General features: G+C 49.3%; 1 protein-coding gene across 3 annotated transcripts in view; it reads right to left on the reverse strand.

Moving 5' to 3' along the window:
- KIAA1671 (KIAA1671 ortholog) overlaps positions 1–5,797 on the reverse strand; it is a 199,099-nt gene extending 193,302 nt beyond the window's left edge. For 2 of the 3 annotated variants that reach the window (XM_077295550.1, XM_077295532.1), the window contains exon 1: positions 5,576–5,797. The gene's annotated coding sequence lies outside the window, so the exon portion shown is untranslated. Of the gene's footprint in view, positions 1–3,310; positions 3,429–5,575 lie in introns of those variants that run through there. The other variant, XM_077295541.1, reaches the window with a different exon arrangement.
- Between the last annotated feature and the right edge of the window lie 203 nt (positions 5,798–6,000).

Here is a 6,000-nt window from a genome sequence, read left to right on the forward strand (position 1 = left end):
ATATATATACAGAAGCGGTGCTTGTGTTTCTAATATACTTTTCCTCTGATTGTAACCAAAGCCAGGAGTGGAACAAACACTGAGGTAAAAAAACTCACCAAATACGTGTGCATGTGGTCTTACTGGTCCTGTCAGTGCAAACATCCATGGTTTCAGACCGAGCCACTGACCGTAACCTAAAAAAACAATATGAAGATAGCCTGAATCGAGCTTCAGTGCCCCTACCCTCCTCCATAGCTGCCTCTGCCAACATGTTAGCAGCATGGGGAGCATGGAGATCAACCATCCCACCTACCCCAACTGCTAGTCAGCAGAAGTGCACCACCCACTGGAGGGCAAAAAGTAGGGAGGCCTTGTTAGCGGTGCACCCCGAGAACTGATATTGCACAAAGCCTCTTGGAGCCAAAAATTCTCTGACTGTGCACATTCCTTAAAATATATACATATTTCAAACATATCTCATACAAAACCCACATGGGGACAGAATTGTTGGTTCCCTTCTATTAAAGTAAGAAAAGCCCACAATGATGAAATGACTTGAAACTGACTTAAGTAATTTTCCTTTTAATTTAATGAATATCAACTAATAAAAAAGAAAAATAATCAGACATTACTTTTGATTTGAGGCTCAACAGAAAAATATACGGTATATAAAAAAAAAAAACTAATGAGAATCGCCGGACAAAACCGATGGTACCCCTGGAAAAGATTGAAAATAATTTGACCACAGGGACATGTTATGCTAACTATAGGACACACCTTAGTTTAACAGCGGTCTTCAAAACTTGTAATCTGTCAGTCGGCCTATTTAGAGGGTGAAAAGTAGTCACTGTGCTGTTTGGCATCATGGTGTGTACCACACCGAACAAGGACAAAAGAAAGCTAAGGAGAGGGTTGTCTCACGAGATTAGAAAGAAAATTACAGACAAACATGTTAAAGGCTATAAAACCTATATATACTAAAAGAAAGAAAATAAAAAATAACAGAGGCCAACTACAACTCTCAATATGCATAGGCGGTAAAAGATCTGCAGGGTGTACTAGTACTGACTGTATGTAACCGAATCCTCCAGGTACCGTCCAGCTATAACACGACCACCTTTACTCAGCAAGTGGAAGGACGGGGCACGAATAATATCTGGACAGCGTATTTTCAGCGACATATTTAACAACTCCTCTGTGCACATAGCTGCCATTGTGGAAGCATCGTGTTCATTCCTGTAGCATAAAACCCATGCTGAACAGTCCTGTGCCTGAAGTCTTGGATGACTGCTATAAAAGGCAATGGCAGAGACAATCCAGCCTATTATGATCAGAACAAAAGTCATTACTGAAATACACAGAACAATGAATTCTCCAATGTCGGCTTTCTTAAACATCCAGGCATAAAAATAAAACACGAGGTATTGTGATAGTGAGCGGTGATCAAACACAGACCGCAATGAGACTTCACTGTTTAGTTCTTCGTTTCGAGGAATGGAGCCTGGGGAACGTGACGCTGAAGATTCATCACGAGTATCAAAGCAGAGGCAAACAATAAAGCAAGCAACTCAGTCCAGGTCCATTTACACTGTACAATTACCGTGAATGAGCGATCAATAACACGGAAAGGTAAAGATACAGGTGCTTTCCATGGTATCATCTCCAGGCACTGCCACATCACACAGATCTGGGAGACGCTACGTCCAGCGAGTCCTACTAAGGGGTGCAAACAACTAGAGGATGCCATAGAAACAGTTGTAGTGGAGCGCATGTCTACCTGCTGCGGTATTATGGGCGCAATAAGTGACGTCACTGAAACCCAACAACGCATTTACCATTTAACGGGGAGGTGTTTTGTGGGCAGTGTACCTAGAGCTTCTGGCACAGAGAACAAGAAGAAATCAGGTTATAAAGCCGTAGATTTACATTTATGTGAGCCATCATTTTCGACTATGGATTTGTAGACAGGGAGTCAACCTGCATCTGCCCTCTGCCGCACCCCTCGCCCCCAAAAAAGCAAAACACGTACATGTTACATATGGTTTCTAATACAAATTGGTTGTGGAATTGTTGCATATTTCATCACTTCAGCAACTAAAAGACACTTAAAGGGATTACTTAATTTTTATTTTCTATGGAAGCGTTTATCGGCAAGTAGTTGCTAACTACCTGCGTACGCTGACCTGTGGGGATCTCTCCCAGATCAGAGCATTCACGGACCACTCCTGATAGTGATTCTATCACTTTCTGTGTTGTCATATCGACAGAGCAGTTCCCTTTTCTTCTGCTTTGCTCTGTCAACAGAGTAAAGAAGAGAAGGAACTGTACTGTCGATGTGACGTCACAGGAAGTGGGAGAATCAATGGCCGGAGTGGTCCGAGACTGGTCTGCAACCAAGGATGAGATTGTCACAGGGAAGTTAGCAAATACAGACCGACAAATGCCTAGCCCATAGAAATAATAGGTTAAAGTCCTGGATAACTCCTTTAAATAGACGAGTATCACACACGATTTTTCAGCTGATAACGTTCAGCTTCACATGAACTGTAAAAACTGAGTTTTTTTGGGCAGAAAACTTGCTGCGTTCTACAATTCAAGCCACAACCTTAAGCTATGTGGTTTCTTGTACATTTATTTCTGATGGGGACCCTGAAAAATACACACATTTTTTAAGTGAAGAATCAAAGCTTTTTTATACTAAAAATCACATTTTAAAAACTTGGCTTCAAATCTGCACCAAAAACACATTAAGTGTAATACAAACGCAACAGATAGCATTAGTATTGTGAATGCTGGTGCAGCCACTAGCACAGAAAGATGCAGCAGGAATAAAGGATGCGGTTACGCTACGTGGGGACATGGCCTCACCGGGCACCCGTCATACATGAAGGTCACGGCACAAAGATCCGCAGCTTCGGCTTGTCAGTAAATAATAAGGAAATCTCCACCCAGCCCCACTTCTGACTGCAGGAAGCTCATGGGGTTAGTCCACGTATCATGCTGCAGCCCCCCAGCCCGGACCCACATGTCTGATCACTGCTGCCTTACACCACACATCATTGCACTGCGCAGATCATACATGACAATCCCTCAGGACAAATCCAACCTGAAAGTGAATTCCACTGGAAAGGTTTGTTATTGCTAATGCTCAGTCCTCATACGCCAGGACTCCTCCAGCTGCAAAGAAGGCTTCACCTCCCAGATAAACAGTGGGGTCCATGTTCCTCCACAGCAGGGGGAGGGATGGGAATTTCCCTGTTCTGCTCTCATTTCTCCCAGTGGTCCATGTTTCCATACGAGGGGTGTCACAGGGAGGGCGTATGTTTACCTTATTTTTCCTTCTCCCAGTCAGGATTTGCAGAATGCGGGATAGGCACAGTAGGAGTGCACTGACCTTTGGATACCACTCAGATTACTGTACATGGGAATACTGCAACTGAAAGAACCTAATAAGGGAAGAAGGGCCACAAATGAGGACTCCGGACTGACACTGACAACGTGGACATCAGACAGTCACTAAGAAGAGAGGGTGGTGGTGTTTGTAAACACAGGAGAGATACAAAGAGAGGATACACAGCAGCCACTTACACAGCAAAGAGCTCGGCACCGGGGACATTTCTATTCTATGCGAAAATATACTACATTCCCCTTCATCAGATAGATGGACTGCGAACGTGGCCTGATAGCGCTGGAGAATGATTACACATCAGAAAGAAATATAGACCCAAAAATTACTACAGAAATATACACTACTTTCCTTCAATCTGTCACAGATTTCACTGTATCATCCAAGTCACACAATATTAGTAACCCCTTCCCTGCCCTAGACCACCAGGGATGAGATTATTAACTTCCTCACTGCCCTATACTACCAGGGACGTTAATATATGAATGCCTTCCCAGCCCTCCATCACCAGGTAGCCAACCCTTTAGTAATCTAAGTTAACAGTATTATGATCAGATTGGAACATTATTTTGTTTGCTAGGGGGCTTCGTGCGCCATTCACTTGTACATCGGAGGTGAGCTGCGCCATTGACGTTACACACCTGCGAAACGCACGCACAACACTCATTAGTATAGCACGTGTGTTCTACACCTGGCCATCAGGCGCAGGCTGTAATGTCATCGGCACCACTAGTCTCCTGTGTGAACGTGCTGGAATTCCCCTATAATACTAGACGATATATGCAGGTATGATGGCAAAAGGGGGCGCACACAGTGCACGCACAGGGACACTGTGATCTGGTGGACACTAAGGTATGTGAAAAGTGAGAGCTGGCGTCTGATTACAGACCATGCCGACGTACAGCGCAGTCACTCGTATACCCACAGATGGCGGACCACGTAACAGCACCGGGACCTCCTGCAGTTCTACCGGATAGGACCTCGCTGCAGCTGTCTGACTACGGGACCTCCAGAGCAAAACTCCACACTTAAAGGGCCAGCCACCTTAACTAATAAACATATGCCATCATGGATCACACACCTGCATGTAAATCTGCCTGGAGCTTCTCTGACACAGAGCAGCGGGAGACACAGAACCTAAATGCCCACCACAGTCAGTCTGCACTGGCTGACATCTGAGAACAGTAACATTGCATGTGGTAGAAAACTCACTAATATACAGAAAATGGCCGGCCCCGGGCACACTCAGAGCCCCCCGTCCCACCCAGAACCCTCTGGTCACACTCAGAACCCCCCCCCTCCGGTCACACTCAGAACCCCCCCTGGTCACACAGAACCCCCCCCCCCCCGGTCACACTCAGAACCCCCCCCCTCCGGTCACACTCAGAACCCCCCCTGGTCACACAGAACCCCCCCCCCCGGTCGCACTCAGAACCCCCCCCCCCCTCCGGTCACACTCAGAACCCCCCCTGGTCACACAGAACCCCCCCCCCCCCTCCGGTCACACTCAGAACCCCCCCTGGTCACACAGAAACCCCCCCCCCCCCTCCCGGTCACACTCAGAACCCCCCCCCCCCCCCCCGGTCACACTCAGAAACCCCCCCCCCCCCCCGATCACACTCAGAAACCCCCCCCCCCCCCCCCGGTCACACTCAGAAACCCCCCCCCCCGGTCACACTCAGAACCCCCCCGGTCGCACTCAGGACACCCCCCCACCCCCCGGTCGCACTCAGGACCCCCCCCCCCCAGTCACACTCAGGAACCCCCCAGTCACACTCAGGACCCCCCCAGTCGCACTCAGGACCCCCCCAGTCGCACTCAGGACCCCCCCAGTCGCACTCAGGACCCCCCCAGTTGCACTCAGAACCCCCCCGGTCACACTCAGGACCCCCCCGGTCACACTCAGGACCCCTGGCACCATGGAGCAAGTTTGGGCTCTACAGCAGAGATCTGCCACCTGTGGACTAACCACAACTCCCAGCATGCCCCCACTCATCCCTTCTACAGTACAGTCATTACAGGGTTAAGCGATCATCCCCTCCTGTGGTCTGGACCCGGCTCTGAGCTTAGGGGAGTAGTTGGCATCCTGCAGCCGTGTGTGCCCGGTGGTGGCAGTGCTACCCGTGTCATGGTGAGCTGCGGGTGGGCGCAGGAAAGTTTCCCGTGCCCCGGTTCCGGAGCACTTACCTGTCCGGCCGCCCCGTCCCCTTTGTTCCCCGGGGTCCGCTCTCACTGCCTTCCTTCCTCTTTCTCCATGTTCCACCTGCCTAACAGAGGCAGCTCCACCCGACCAACCCAACCTGCTGCGAAAGAGCTCTGGCCACGCCCCCTGCCGTGCCGTGCCTTCCACAGGGAACCCCAGCAGGGACAAAGGCCGTGCAACCTAGTTTGTTTGTCAGCCATGTAGGCGGGGCCAATGCTTGGAAGCTGCTTTGTTAGCATGGCAACCTGTGGCTGGAGATAAGGGAGCAGGGTATCGCTGCCGTCTATCGCCATCTGCTGGCTGTGCAGCGCATTGCACGCCCAGTGCTGGCTTCCTCCGTACCGTTGTGCTTGTGCTTCGGTTTGTCAGAAGTGGCTTGTGGTTGGGGAGCGTGTGTCTGTGGTGTTCT

Source organism: Ranitomeya variabilis, chromosome 1, assembly GCF_051348905.1.
Source record: "Ranitomeya variabilis isolate aRanVar5 chromosome 1, aRanVar5.hap1, whole genome shotgun sequence".
In the NCBI taxonomy this organism is placed as follows: Eukaryota; Metazoa; Chordata; class Amphibia; order Anura; family Dendrobatidae; genus Ranitomeya; species Ranitomeya variabilis.